Below are 14932 nucleotides of genomic sequence, written 5' to 3'. Positions count from 1 at the left end.
TAAATACAATAAAAGTCACATGATGTATTGGAGCCATCTTGTAGTAGTGCGTTTACCACCGCTTTCGCCGCAACCTGAGATCCACACTCAACGCTATGTGCTGCCACATGCACGCTCTCGACATCTCTTTTCAGTAGCACCGACTCACTCTATCTCTAAGCTGTCCTAGTCCATTTCATCCTTCGCCTCATCCGGCGCTTTCACCAAAAATGTTTTCCTTCCTTTCAGGTGTCAAGGATCGTAAACTTCTACAACTCTTGGACACCAACGCCCCTCCGGGACTTTCTTCCCCTGCACTGCCCTCTGATCCCATTACTTCTTCCAATCTCACATTCTGCCGTGTTTTCACTATCCTCTCTGACCTTCTTCTTTCTAACCCCAAACAATCAGTCCTCAGCAAAGGTCTGAGCTTCATCCCCTTACGCCCCCACCTCAATGAATTTCGAGCTCGGCACGATAATGAGCTCTTTTTCCGCCGCCTTCGACTCCATGCTCCCATCTTCGGCCAGGTGTCTACCCACCGCACAGCTAACCCTTTCTCACGCTTTCAGAATTCTCACTCTACCTGATCCTTTACTCTGGCCTCTTACCCGCTCTAGATCTTTTCATTGCGAACTGCCGACGGGCCATCGGCCGTCTCAATTTCTCTGCTCCCCTCACTCACTCCAACCTACCTCCCTCTGAACTTGCAGCACTCCGCTCGCTCAGATCCAACCCCAACTTTGTCATTAATCCTGTTGACAAGGGTGGAACTGTTGTTGTTGACTGACCTCTATCTTGCAGAGGCTGTTCGCCAACTCTCTGACACCTCCTCCTACCTCCCCCTGGACCATGATCCCACCACTGAATATCAAGCCATCATATCCCAGACCGTCACTGACCTCATCTCCTCTGGAGATCTTCCCTCCAGAGCCACCAACCTCATAGTTCCCTAACACTGCACGGCCCACTTCTACCTCCTTCCCAAGATCCACAAACAAGACTGCCCCGGTAGACCCATCGTTTCAGCCTGTTCTTGCCTCACAGAACTTATTTCTTCCTATCTCGACTCTATTTTTTCTCCCCTTGTCCACTCTCTTCCCACCTACATCCGCGACTCCTTCGACACACTCTGTCACTTTAACAGTTTCCAGTTTCCTGGCCCCAACCATCTTCTTTTCACCATGGACGTCCAATCCCTCTACACTTCCATCCCCCACCAGGAAGGGCTGAGGACTCTTCGTTTCTTCCTTGAGCAAAGGACTAACGAGTCCCCATCCACCACCACCCTCTTCCACCTGGCTGAACTTATTCTCACATTAAACAACTTCTCCTTTAACTCCACTCACTTTCTCCAAATTAAAGATGTTGCTATGGGAACCTCATGGATCCCAGCTATGCCTGCCTTTTTGTGGGCTATGTGGAACATTCTTTGTTCCAATCCTACTCGGGTCCCCTCCCTCACCTCTTTTTCTGGTACATTGATGACTGTATCGGTGCCGTTTCCTGCCTCGGACACTGCCACCTTGTTGGGTCCACACGTATGCAGTAAGGGCCCCCGGCCTGTGAAAGACTATCGGAGCAGGCCGGGGAGTGGAAGGAGCAACGCAGCAGCCTAGCCCAGCATTCTGCGCGACCTCCGGCCTGCGAGAGACCATCGGAGCAGGCCAGGGAGCGGAAGGAGCAACGTGGCAGCATATCACTCCAGGGAGCAGCACGTGCTGAAGCAGGAGAGCAACAGCCGTGAAGAGTGACGTCATCAAGGTCCAGGTCAGTGATTGGAGAGTGGACAGGTACTGCAGGAGTGGCGAGGTCGAGCCGAAGAAACAGCGAGAGACTGTAGAGGGATGTGATCGGGGCCCAGGAGAGGCGCGAGTTCGGGGCCCAGAAGAGGTGAGGGCCCAGGGGCAGCACGGGCAAGTCCACACTGCGATATGTATGCGCACTAGGTCCGTGCAGCAGAGCAGGTCTCCAGTCGTCTTGGTTAATCCTTGCTACTGGACCAAGACCTAGCTCTGTCAAGCCCGTGTGGTGGCTCGGTCACTACGCATTAAAAAAAATCCAAGCACAGGCATCTTCCACCCTTCAAGACTTAGTTCGGACCTGGAATTTTAGGTCCATCATTGAAACACCTGTGAACTTTCTGACATCGAAGCAGATGATGATGATGATGACGTTTCCTGCTCTTACTCTGAACTTAAAAATTTAGTTCACTTTGCATCCAATTTCCACCCTTACCTCACCTTCACATGGTCCATCTCCAACTCTTCCCTTCACTTCCTCAACTTCTTTCTCTCCATTTCTGGGGATAGACTTTTGACCAGTATCCACTATAAGCCCACTGACTCCCACAGCTACCTGGACTAAACTTCCTCCCACCCCGCATCCTGTAAGGACTCCATTTCATTCTCCCAGTTTCTCCATCTCTGTCGCATCTGCTCTGACGACGCCACCTTTCACATTAGTGCCTCTGACGTGCCTTCCTTTTTCCTCAACTGTTGATTTCCCTCTGCCGTGGTTAACATGACCCTCGACAGTATCCGTTCTATTTCCCACACCTCTACTCTCACCCCTTTCCCTCCCTCTCAGAACCACGACAGGGTTCCCCTTTTCCTCACCTTTCACCCCACCAGCCTCCATGGTCAACGGATCATTCTCCGCCATTTCCGCCACCTCCAGCGTGATCCCACCATCTTCCCCTCCTTTCCCCGCTCAGCGTTCCGAAAGGACCGCTCCCTCTGCGACATCCTGGTCCATTCTGCAGTCATCCCCAGCACCCCCTCCCCTTCCCACAGCACCTTCCCGTGCAAGCGTAGGAGATGCAACACCTGCCCTTTTACGTCCTCCCTTCCCACGATCCAGGACCCAAATACTCATTCCAGGTGAAACAGCGATTTATTGTACTTCTTTCAATTTAGTGTACTGTATTTGCTATTCACGAGTGTTGCGGAGACCAAGCGTAGATTGGGTGACCACTTTGCGTTCAGTCCGTAAGTGTTACCCTGAGCTTCTGGTCGCCTGTCACTTTAATTCTCCACACCACTCCCATTCTAATATCTCCGTCCTCGGACTCCTCCACTGTTCCTTTGAAACTCAATGCAAGCTCAAGGGACAGCACCTCATGTTTTGTTTAGGTACTTTAAAGCCTTCTAGACTCAACATCAAAGTTCAATAATTTCAGAGCATAACCTCTGGCCATCTTTGGCTCCCTTTCCTTCCCCCCATATTATGTTTTTTTCTTCATTCTTCTCTTTTTTTTTCTCTTTGTCTATAAAGTATATATGCAGATACAGCAAGAAATCAGGAAGGCAAATGGAATGTTGGCCTTTATTGAAAGGGGGATAGAGTATAAAAGTCCTGCTACAACTATTGGTGAGGCCACACCTGGATTACTGCATCCAGTTTTGGTCTCCGTATTTAAGGAAGGATATACTTGCATTGGAGGCTGTTCAGAGGTTCACTCAGTTGATTCCGGAGATGAGGGGGTTGACTTATGAAGATAAGTTGACTAAGTTGAGCCTATACTCATTGGTGTTTTGAAGAATGAGAGGTGATCTTATCGAAACATGTAAGATCATAAGGGGGCTCATCAAGGTGGCTGCAGAGAGGATATTTCCACTCATAGGGGAAACTAAAACTAGAGGACATAGTCTCAGAATAAGGGGCCACCCATTTATAACTGAGATGAGGAAAAATTTCTTCTCTCAGAGGGTTATAAATCTATGGAATTCTCTGCCCCAGAGAGCTGTGGAGGCTGGGTCATTGAATACATTTAAGGCAGAGATAGACAGATTTTTGAGCGATAAAGGAATAAAGTGTTATGGGGAGCGGGCAGGGAAGTCGAGCTGAGTCCATGATCAGATCAGCCATGATCTTATTAACTTGTGGAGCAGGCTCGAAGGGCCAGGTAGCCTACTCCTGCTCCTATTTCCTATGTTCTTGTAATGGCAGCTGGTCATTACTACACCATTCACACCATATCCAGACAAACCTTTTTCTAACCTCTATCATTACCATTTCAATTTCGCCCATCATCCCTTTTCTCTCTCTAATCTATCCTACCTTCCACCCTGTCACAGACCTTCCCTTTCGTTCTTCCTTCTCCTCCCCCTTTCAGTGCTTAAGAATGTGCTCTTTTCGAACAATTGGCAGTTCTGACGAAGGGTCATCTACTCGAAATGTTAACTCTGTTTTTCTCTGTTTTTATTGAAGTAGTGTGTGTTGTGATGTCGTAAAGAAGATATCACATTAGCGAAGGAGGATAGGATTTCTAGATTCCCTAGCTGAAATTTGTGTTGGTGGATGATTCCTGCCAAACAACAGAGAGTCTTGGAGAGGTTCTTTATTTTACAGAACAGCTAAAAATTTAAGCTAAATTTCAAGCACGCTATTGACATTGCCAGATGGCTGCGCATATGGGAATAATAGGGCGCTTGGATGAGTTCCATCGCGACCAAGAGACTTTTGGAGCGTATGTGGAGCAGCTAGAAATGTTTTTCACCGCAAATAGTATTGTCGAAATCCCTGGTGATGAAAGCCGTAACCGGGTAGTGTTAGAAAGAAAACGGCCTATTTTCTTGTGACTGAAGCAGGCCCCGAGGTGTTAGAAACCCTGAAAAAGGTGCTTGTTCCCGTCAAGCCAAAGGACAAGCCATTGACGGAGATTCTAACCAAGTTAGACCAGCACTACAGCCCTGAGCCCCTGGAAATTGATAAAGTTATTGTTTTGGAATACGAGATCAGTTAAATGATGAGATCAGTGAGTATACTGTAGCTTTAGCTACCTCTCCACTGTCCTTTTGGAAACTTTCAGGACCGAGCATTGCGTGACCGCTTTGTTTGTGGGATAAAAAATGAAGCAATCAGAAGAAAGTTGTTCCCTAACTTGAATTTTGATTTAGCTTGTCAGACTGCTATGTCGATGGAAATGGCCAACCAATACTCTCGAGAATTTCGCACCATTTCCAGTCGTCAGACAACCGAGATGAATCGCCTGCAGGTTAGAAGTAAAAGGCAGCTGGGCCCCAAGGGCTCAGCAACTGGCCAAGGTAATAGCACATTGGTGCCTGGGACAACACATTGTTCAAAGCTGTCCATATGTGAAGGCAGAGTGTTTCTTCTGCAAGAAAACAGGGCATCTTGCGAAGTCATGCCGACTGAATAATAAACCAATGTTCAATGCTTGAAGTAGCAATCGCCAGAGACTACATAGCATTGAAAAGAAGCAACAGGACGAGGAGGTTTTGGAGATATACGTCATCAGGAGCACGAGGGTATCTAACAACGATTCGCAAAGTATCATCATCCAAGTAGACGTTGCAGGAACAAGGATACCCATGGAAATCAACACTGGTGCATTCGTGAGCGTAGTACAGGAATCGCTATATCTCGACAAGTTGAGTGATTTTCCACTGGAAAAGTCGAAGATAGAGCTGCGAGGCTACTCAGGAGAGCAGATCCCTGTGGTAGGACATATCACCGTGCCGGTGAATTACAAGGATCAGTTTCAGAACTTGCCAAGACAAGCCTGCCTTGATAGGATCACTAAAGCTGGATTGGAACGAGATTTTTCATGTTGAAACGAGATTCGCATCGAAGGATGATGTCATCAAGCAATATCCGAAGATGTTCCGTGAAACAGGCAGTCCGATCCCAGGCTTTAAGGCGAGTGGCAGAGTACAGAAGGACACTAAACCAGTTTACTGCAAGCCATGTCCTATACCATACGCACTCAAGGAGAAAGTTGAGCAAGAACTCAAAAGACTAGAAACTTAGAATATTATCTCTAAGATAGATCTAAGTAATTAGGCTACACTCATTGTTGTACCTAAGTCAGATGGTAAAGTAAGGTTGTATGGTGATTATAAAGTAACCGTACACCAGGTTCTAGGAGGTAATCTACCCAATACATTGCAAATGTAGATTTGTTCACAACGCTGACAGGTGATCAGATCTTCTCAAAGTTAGATCTCACAAATACTTACTTACAATTTGAACCAGATGAGGAGTCCAAGCCATGCTTGACTATAAATAATCATCTAGGCCTATATCAGTTTAATAGGCTACCATTTGGAGTGTCTTCCGCCCCCGCCATATTCCAAGAGGTGATGAACCAGATTTTGCAAGGTTTTGAATGGGTAGTATGTTATTTAGATTACATACTCATTTCAGCACCAAACAGGCAAATCCATAATAACGTATTGATTGAAGTGCTCAAATGGCTAGAGAAGCACAGAGTACAAGTGACTGCTCACAAGTGTGAGTTATTTCAAAACTCAGTGGAGTACTTAGGGCATAGAGTAGACAAAGATGGTTTACATCCAATCAAGGGAAAGCTGGATGCAATTAGAAATGCTCCCAAGAATGTCACTGAACTTCGATCAATTTTGGGTCTTTTGAACTATTATGGAAAGTTCCTATCAAATCTGGCTACAATGTTACATCTACTGAATGAACTGTTGAAAAAAGAGGTCCATTGGAGGTAGACAGAAGAATGTGTCGCAGCATTCAAGGAGTTTAAAAGCCAGTTGGTAGAGAGTACCATGTTAGTTCACTATGATGTAGCTAAGGAAATCTAACTAGCATGTGATGCTTCTCCGTATGGATTTGGGGCAGTGATCTTTCATGTAATTTATAGTGGGGAGGAGAGAACAATTGCTTTTGCTTCACGCACTCTCAGTGCCAGTGAACATAATTATGCGCAGATCGAAAGGGAAGCTTTGGCATTAATGTTTGGCGTCAAGAAGTTTCATGTATGGTCATAAGTTTACCATTGTTATGGACCATAAGCCCCTAACAGCAATCCTCCATCCAAAGTCCCCAGTTCCAACCTTAGCTGCAGCCCAATGCAGATATGGGTTTTAATTTTGTCAGCATGACATTGAGTACAGACAATCAGCTGGTCATAGTAATGCTGATGCTATGTCCAGGTTGCCATCCCCATCACATGTCACACCCAATAGAGAAGTGTTCTATTTTTCATACATTGATGAACTTCCAGTCACAGCTGAAGAGATTGGTAGAGCAACCAAATGTTACCCAGTTATGTCAAAGATGTATGATTACATAGCAAATGGCTGGCCAAACCAGGTATCAGAGAAAGATATTCATCCATATTTCGTTCGTAGGAATGAATTATCAATGGATAAAGATTGTATCATGTGGGGTACAAGAGTAGTTATTCTAAATAAGTTCAGGTCTAAATTGTTAGGAGATCTTCAAGACCAGCATCTGGGAATGTGCTTGAGCAAGAGTTTTGTACGCAGTTACTTATGGTGGCTAGGTTTAAATAAAGATATAGAGTACATCGTCAGTCAGTGTACAACATGTCAATCACTGAGTAAGAAACCACCATCAGTACCATTACAGCCATGGAAATGGCCTCCCAGGGTGTGGCAAAGGTTACATGTAGATTTTGCTGAACTAGAAGGACAGTAATTGTACATTGTGATTGATAGCCATTCGAAGTGGGTAGAGATGTTTCCAATGCAGAAAATAACAAGTAAAACACTAGCCAATTTGCAAAGATTGTTTTCTTCATATGGCCTCCCAGAAGAAATTGTGTCTGTTAATGGGCCTCAATTTTGTTCAGAAGAATTTGCACAGTTCATGAGCAGAAATGGTGTGAAACATACCAAAGTTCCACCATACCAGCCTGCTTCAAATGGTGCAGCAGAGTGCACAGTACAAATTGTAAAACGTGCCCTCATCAAGAAAATGCTGGATCCAAAACCAAACAAATGCCAGTTGCCATTGGATCACAAATTGGCAAGTTGTCTGATTACTTATCATAATACTCCTCCTTCAAGTACTGGTAGAATGCCAACAGAGTTGTTTCCCAAATGACAGCCACGAACCAGGTTCTCGTTGTTAAAGCCAAACCTGGCACAGTCAGTAGAAGAGAAACAATTAAGACAGAAAGAGAATCTTCATACAGGTAGAGCAAGAGAGAGAAGTTTGAAATTGAATCAGAAGGTTAGAGTGAAGAACCATCATCATAAATGGTTAAAGTGGTTACCAGGAAGAGTAGTGAAGATATGTAGTCCTCGCACATATTTGGTCAAGATGTTTGATCATGGAACGGTTAGGTTTGTTTACATAGATCATATTTTACCTACAGATGTGGAAGAAGTTGAAAGTTGGAATGATTCGATTATTTCTGATGAATCAGGTAGTGTTGTTACAAGTAGAACACCAATAGAAAATCGTACATCAGATATAGTAGAAACAAGTGAAGAGAAAGTTAGAACTTAAGGCTGAGTCCGAGTCAGGCAGACAAACAGTGAAGCTGTAGAGAGTCCAAATGTAGATCAAAAGTTACCCTTGGAGAAAAACTCTCTTCAGACTCAGCCTAGAATGAGTCTAAGTTTGACACCAAGTTTGGAAAGTTTTGTTTCAGAGCGAAGATATCCTCTTCAAAACAGAAAACAAGTGGTTAAGTTTGATTTGTGAATACGGCAAAATAAGTCCATGGGGGCTAGAACCTCCACTTTTGTGCTTATCGCCCAAAAATGGGCGTTATTTCTGACATGGGCGTTAAAAAAGGGTTTTCTGATCGCCGGCTTCTCGCACATTCTCAAAACACCTAGTTTCCATTTTTGAAAATGGGTGTTACCACGAGCGATATCAAATGAGCGGTAGCGTTAATTATTTTTGACCTTCTGCCGTAAAGTGTGGCTGTCCTTAGCAACGGCGTGGAAACGTCGATTCCCGCGATTCAAGAGGTCAAGGGTCATCATGACATGCGCAGAAGAGGAGACAGAGAGAGAGGGAGCTCAGAGGCACTGAGCTCCCTGGGGCTAGAACCTCCACTGAAAGCATGTGTGGCTGTGGTGTGTGCTTGTCTGGCTGTTGTGGGAGGCACGACGGAGATTCACCAGAAGCAAAAAGCCTACTAAGCACCAAGAACATAGTTGACACCGGGTTTTTGTCCAACAAGTAAGATATAACATGGAAGGGATGGAGGAGGCCCTGGAGCTGGTAGCCAGGAACACTGGTGGCAAAGGGCTCCCAGTGGTCCCGGAGCGCCGCACTGCACCCAAAGGTGACGTACCCCCATTGCCAACCACACATGAGAGCCAGCAGCAACATCTTGCTTCTGGCTCAGAGCACATTCCCACCTCGGGACCGTCCTCTCCCGTATCTGTCCAAGCAGCGTTTCGGCCGTCACCCGCCCCACCAATGAAGCATCGCCTGAGGACCTCCTCAGCCAGGCGGCTTGGAGTCAGGAGGGAAAGGGGTAGAGATGGGGAGGAGAAGCAGGGGGGGGGGGTGGTGGTGGTGGGAAGGGTTGGTTTGTACAGAAATATTGATGATTTCAGACTAATATTCGGTTTAAATGTTTTTATTTAACAAAACCTTGTAGCACATTGGCTCAGTTGGCTGCACCATTACACGCTGGTGAATCTTTAACATCAAAGGGTATAATCACACTTAACTTCAATCAATGTAAACTTTAACTGTCACCAAGGTGATGCCCACCATTGATGTATGACCTGCACACCCAGCAGTGTGTCAGCCTTGGAAATAACACCAATGTTCTTTCAGGCAAAGCGATCATTGATGAGCTCCTGACACAAGGCTCTTGTAGCAATCATGCCACCATGGGCCATTTCATGCAGTCTACAGGGAGGCAGGGGCATGGCTTCAGCATCAGCCTGATTGTCTGGGCCGATGTCAGCGTCCGCCTCCTCTTCCTCTCTCTGGTGAGGTGGGCTGTCAGACTCATCAGGCAATTCTTGTCCCCTCCTGATAGCCAATTTGTGTAGTATGGAACATACCACCATGAATTGCGCTACCTGCTCAGGGTGATATTGGAGCTAGCCGCCTGAGTGGTCCAGGCATTTAAAGCGCTGCTTCAGCACTCCAATGGTTTTCTCCATGATATTGCGAGTTGCTCTGTGACTCTCGTCGTATCGCCTCTCGGCCTCGGTGTGGGTGTCACACAGGTGGCAAGGCCATATCCTTTGTCACCAAGCATCTATCAATGACCTGTGGCTCATTGTTAAACAAGTCAGATACAGTGCTCTCATGCAGGATGTGGGCATCATGGATGCTGCCCGGAAATTGAGCATTCACTGCCAGTATAATTTGCTGGTGGTCGACAACCAGTTGGACATTCAGGGAGTGGAATCCCTTGCAATTCCTGAAAACCTCAGCATCATGAAAAGGTGCCTGTATCGGGATGTGCGTACAGTCTATTGCTCCCTGCACCTTGGGGAAGTTTGCAATTCTGGAGAATCCTAAATCACACTCACTCTGTGCCTCCCTGGTCATAGAGAAACTGATCAAGTATCTCCTGCATGCGTACAGGGCTTCAGTGGCCTGAAAAGAACCCGAGGCGTAGAACGACAGTGCCGTGGTGACTTTGACCTCGACGGACAGTGCAGTACTGATAGTGCTGGCAGGCTGCAGATCTGTCTAATGCAGCAATGTGCGGCATGCTGAGAAAGTCCACAAATGTCGCCAGCTGTGGCCTGAAATGAACCCGAGGCGTAGAACGACAGTGCCGCGGTGACTTTGACCGTGATGGACAGTGCAGTACTGATGGTGCTGGCAGGCTGCATATCTTCCCTTATCAGCTGGTATAACTCAGTGATAACCTCTTTGTGGAAGCGCAGTCTCCGAAGGCAGGTGGTGTCGGGCAAGTCGAGGTAATAATGTTTCTCCTTGTACTTGCGGGGGGGGGGGGGGTGTAATGTCTGGTCCTCCTCATCTGTCTGTCACTTCTCACATTGGGCATATAATGCAGTGGAGTGTTCCTCTGGCGATGTTGAGTCTGCTGCATGTATTTGGTCACCAAGAGAGGGTGAAAAAGGACAGGCCCCATTGCAGTAGCTCTCTGGTTTCCACCGATTGCTCACAAACAAGGAATATCCCGATGAAGACACCTCTTTAATTCCAATCGGTCACAGTATGGTCAAGATGTTCTTACAGATGTTCACATCAACTCCAACGACCTGCAGAGTACATCCGAACTCCGCCGAGGTTGAAGCACACAGCAGCCTTTTAAAGGACACGACATGTGATCTAGAACATGGCGTCTATAATGCTGTGATTTGTTCTGGTTAATTCTACTTTTTGTGGGCGCTTTTTTTGAACGAGCGATATTGTGGGCGATATGTGTGCGAAGTGGTGAAATTGACAATGGCTGATCTCCATGGCCGCTAGTTTGAGTAAATATGCTCTTTATGACAAAAAACAGTGGGCGGGCGTTAATATTGAATCTCGGTGTTACTTCCGTGTAGAAAGTAACGCTGGGTGATATTATGGCCGTTGAATTCACCCATTCTGCAGATTCCACCTAAAAAAAGTGGGCGGGCGTTAATATTTTTTCTCGACGTTAAGCACATGGGGGAAAGTAACGCTCGGCTATAAGTTTCCGAAAAATGCCCGCCTGTTTCCATTTTGTGCTAAAATGGGCTCTATATGGGCGTTATACATCATTTCAGCGGTAAAATGGGCATTAAGTGGTGGGCATTAAGCATGCAAAAAAGGTGGTGGTTCTAACCCCATATCTTTTGTTATGTATAACCATGCATGATGATTATTTTGTCATAATTACTTCTTCATGAAGGAGGGAGAAGTGGAATATAGCTCTACCTAGTGGACTAATGTGGTAATACAACTAATGCTGCAAATACAATTAAAGTCATATGTTGTATTGGAGCCATCTTGTCACATGTGTGTTGTGATGTCCTAAAGAATATATTACAGGTCTCAGAGTAGGTTCCCCAATATACCTTATCCTTTGGATGCATATGTACAAAGGATTCCAAGAAGACGGTGAAAAAATACAAGACCCTTATGCAATCACAAAAAGAAATCAGAATATCCAGGTAGTTTAATGTGTCTCTGGGTTGCGACTATACTGGAATTTATTTGCAGCATCAATATGGAAAAGGCCTCAAGCATACATTAAAAGAGGGACTACTTCCATCTTGGGATGAGGGAGAAAAAAATGTAACTTTAAGGACTATATTAATAACTTATGGCTTGGGACATCTGAAATAAGGTGTAATGCTACAGGTTCCACATTAATACAGGCTGTACCCCTTTCCCACCTGCAGGATACTGCAAAATGAATGAGTCACGTCAAATATGTGGCAATGTAGTGCAGTGAGGGGGGCAGAGCCTAAAATATGCTTCATTGCAAAATATGTTTGCATCACAAAACAAGGTACCATTTTTTTCAATGAGTCAAGATGTTAGAATTAAAATTAATATCTATGCCATGAGCATCTATCAAGCTTATGCCAGCAAATAAATATATAAATGTATTTTGACATAGATAATTATGCTGAAGGGATTTTAGGTGGGTAAATGTTCCAAACAGCCAAGGCCAAAATGTATTCAGATATATTCCAATGTAAAGGTTCTTATCTACACATGTATGAATTCAGGGTTTGTTTGGATTGCTTTATCTCCATGTCACAAATATCTTGTTTTGATGTTTTTGAAAACAGCACAAAAACAGACACCTATTCCCACACAGGCTCTTTCTCTCTGAATACTCATAATTGTCCCTAGTACTGTCCCTAAATTGTGAGTTTAGGAGATGCATAGAAGTACAAGTTATACAAATGCATAATTTCCATGAACCATTCCTGTTGCTCTGCACCATTCCTCAAAAAACAGTAAATTATGAATTTATTGGGTGGTACACATGTTCAATAGTCCAACATTTACTGGACCACAAATGGTAGGAGACAGTTCTTTCTAGTTGTTACTGAAACTGATTCCCACAGTCATTATACAATATGTAGATCTCACACATGCTTCATTCAGGTCTGACTAAAAGTGATTTACATAAAACTACCACATACTGCTTTTCCTAATGGCAAATTCTACACTCTAATACACGACACAAGCATAATCAAAAGTCATAGAAGGACTGAAGTAGTATAGCAAGACAGAAGTGGAGGGTGAGAGAAAGCAAAACAATGAACATGAGAGTGAGACAAACAGAAGTGAAGGAGAAGTTAACTAGCTGTATCCTTAATTGGAGTGGCATAAGAATCTGAGCGATTTCTTTGGAGTATCCTTGAGAACATTTGAATCAGATAGTTTTGTTCAAATTTGTTATATAGAATGACAATTAACATGAGCAAGCCTTGAATGGAATGTGGGTGTGGGTGGGCCCCCACCCTACAATCATTCTGCCCTCTTGAGCATCCCTGATTATAATCGCACAACCATTGGTGGCCGTGCCTTCTGTTGCCTAGGCCCCAAGCTCTGGAACTCCCTGCCTAGACCCCTCCGCCTCTCTACCTCGCTTTCCTTCTTCAAGACGCTCCTTAAAACCTACCTCTTTGACCAAGGTTTTGGTCACCTATGCTAATTTTTACTTATGTGGCTCGGTCTCAATTTTTTAAATCTCATAATACTCCTGTGAAGCGCCTTGGGATGTTTCACTACATTAAAAGCACTATATAAATACAAGTTGTTGTTGTTGTTGTACTATGCCTCCCTAGTAGACTATTCTAGTGATGTCCATTACGGAGAAATGTCCTGGAGAGGTCACATAGGAAACATGAGATGGTATGACTTTGGACTGACCAGAGAGAGACCAATCGTGGGAAACCATGTTAAAGGCTTGGATAGAAAAATACAAAGCTAGGTGGGAAAGTAAGCTGTGAGGAGGACACAAGGAGCCTACAGCTTAAGTGAGTGGGCATTAATGTGGCAGATGGAATATAATGTGGGGAAGCATGAGGTTATTCACTTTGCCAGGAACAATAGAAAAACAGAATATTTTTTAATGGTGAGAAACAATTAAATGTTGGTGTTCTGAGAGATTTAAGGGGGAAGAATTCGGGATGCCCTGTTTGGGATGCTAACTTTTAAAAGTTTGAAAAATTAGTGCCAGGCGCTCCAGGAAGGAAATGGAGCACTAAGTCTGGTGCTCCACTTGCTTCCTGGAGCGCAATCGGCAGCAGGCGGGGCATTGAGTGGAGCAGCCCTGCACAGCTGCGTTATAAGGCTCCTTCCCTCCCTTAAATGGAAGAGCCATCGCTGTAGGTTTTACAAAGAACAAAAAACATACCTTCTCTATGACGGTAGCCGCCATCTTGCCCGATTAGCCTAGTGCCAGGCTGATCGATCGTGGGCAGGAAATCTGCGAAAAAATCTGCAAGAGAGAAGGTAATTTTTTTTTTACTTACCTCAGCCACCTCGCCTTTAAGTATTGGCCCAGACACGCCCAACCTCCCGATGGACGCCTCCTGCAACTGCCGGTGTTTTCACCCGGCGACGCTGCAAGGGGCGGAACACAAGTCCGGGTCCGGGGCATTTCAGGGTCGATGTGCACAGCGATGACGTCACGATCTTCAGGCGAAGGAGATCGGGGTGCAATGCTGTACCACCGCCGCAAATCTCCCACCATATTGACACGCCCAGTCCGCGCCCCGTTATCACCCTAGAGAGGTGCTAACGAGGCCAATTTCTAGACCTAAGTATCCTCGTATAGGAAGTACTGAAGGTTAGCATGCAGGTACAGAAAGCAATTAGGAAGGCAAATGGATTGTTGGCCTTTATTGCAAGGGGGTTAGTGTACAAGAGTAAGGAAGTCTTCCTACAAGTGTACAGGGCTTTAGTGAGGCCACACTTGGTGTACAGTTTTGGTCTCTTTATCTGAGGAAGGACATACTTGCCTTAGAGATTCACTAAATTGATTACTGGGATGAGAGGGTTATCCTATGAGGAGAGATTAAGTAGATTGGGCCTATACTCTCTGGAGTTGAGAAGAATGAGAAGTGATCTCATTGGAACATATATTTTGAGGGAGATTAACAGGGTAGATGCTGAGAGGTTGTTTCCCCTGGCTGGAGAATCTAGCGGGCATAGACTGAGGATAAGGGGTCAGCCAGTTAAGACTGAGACGAGGAAGAATTTTTCATCACTCAGAGGCTTTGAAATTCTCTATCCCAAAGGGTTGTGTATGCTGAGTATACTC

At 45.3% G+C, this 14932-nt stretch overlaps 1 protein-coding gene across 3 annotated transcripts in view; it reads right to left on the bottom strand.

The window, feature by feature from the left end:
• The window catches only part of ttc29 (tetratricopeptide repeat domain 29), a 714732-nt gene that overhangs the window by 390818 nt on the left and 308982 nt on the right, over positions 1-14932 (bottom strand). The window lies entirely within an intron of this gene.

Source organism: Pristiophorus japonicus, chromosome 2 (genome assembly GCF_044704955.1).
Source record: "Pristiophorus japonicus isolate sPriJap1 chromosome 2, sPriJap1.hap1, whole genome shotgun sequence".
NCBI lineage: Eukaryota > Metazoa > Chordata > Chondrichthyes > Pristiophoridae > Pristiophorus > Pristiophorus japonicus.
This window is presented reverse-complemented; position numbering and strand designations above follow the sequence as displayed.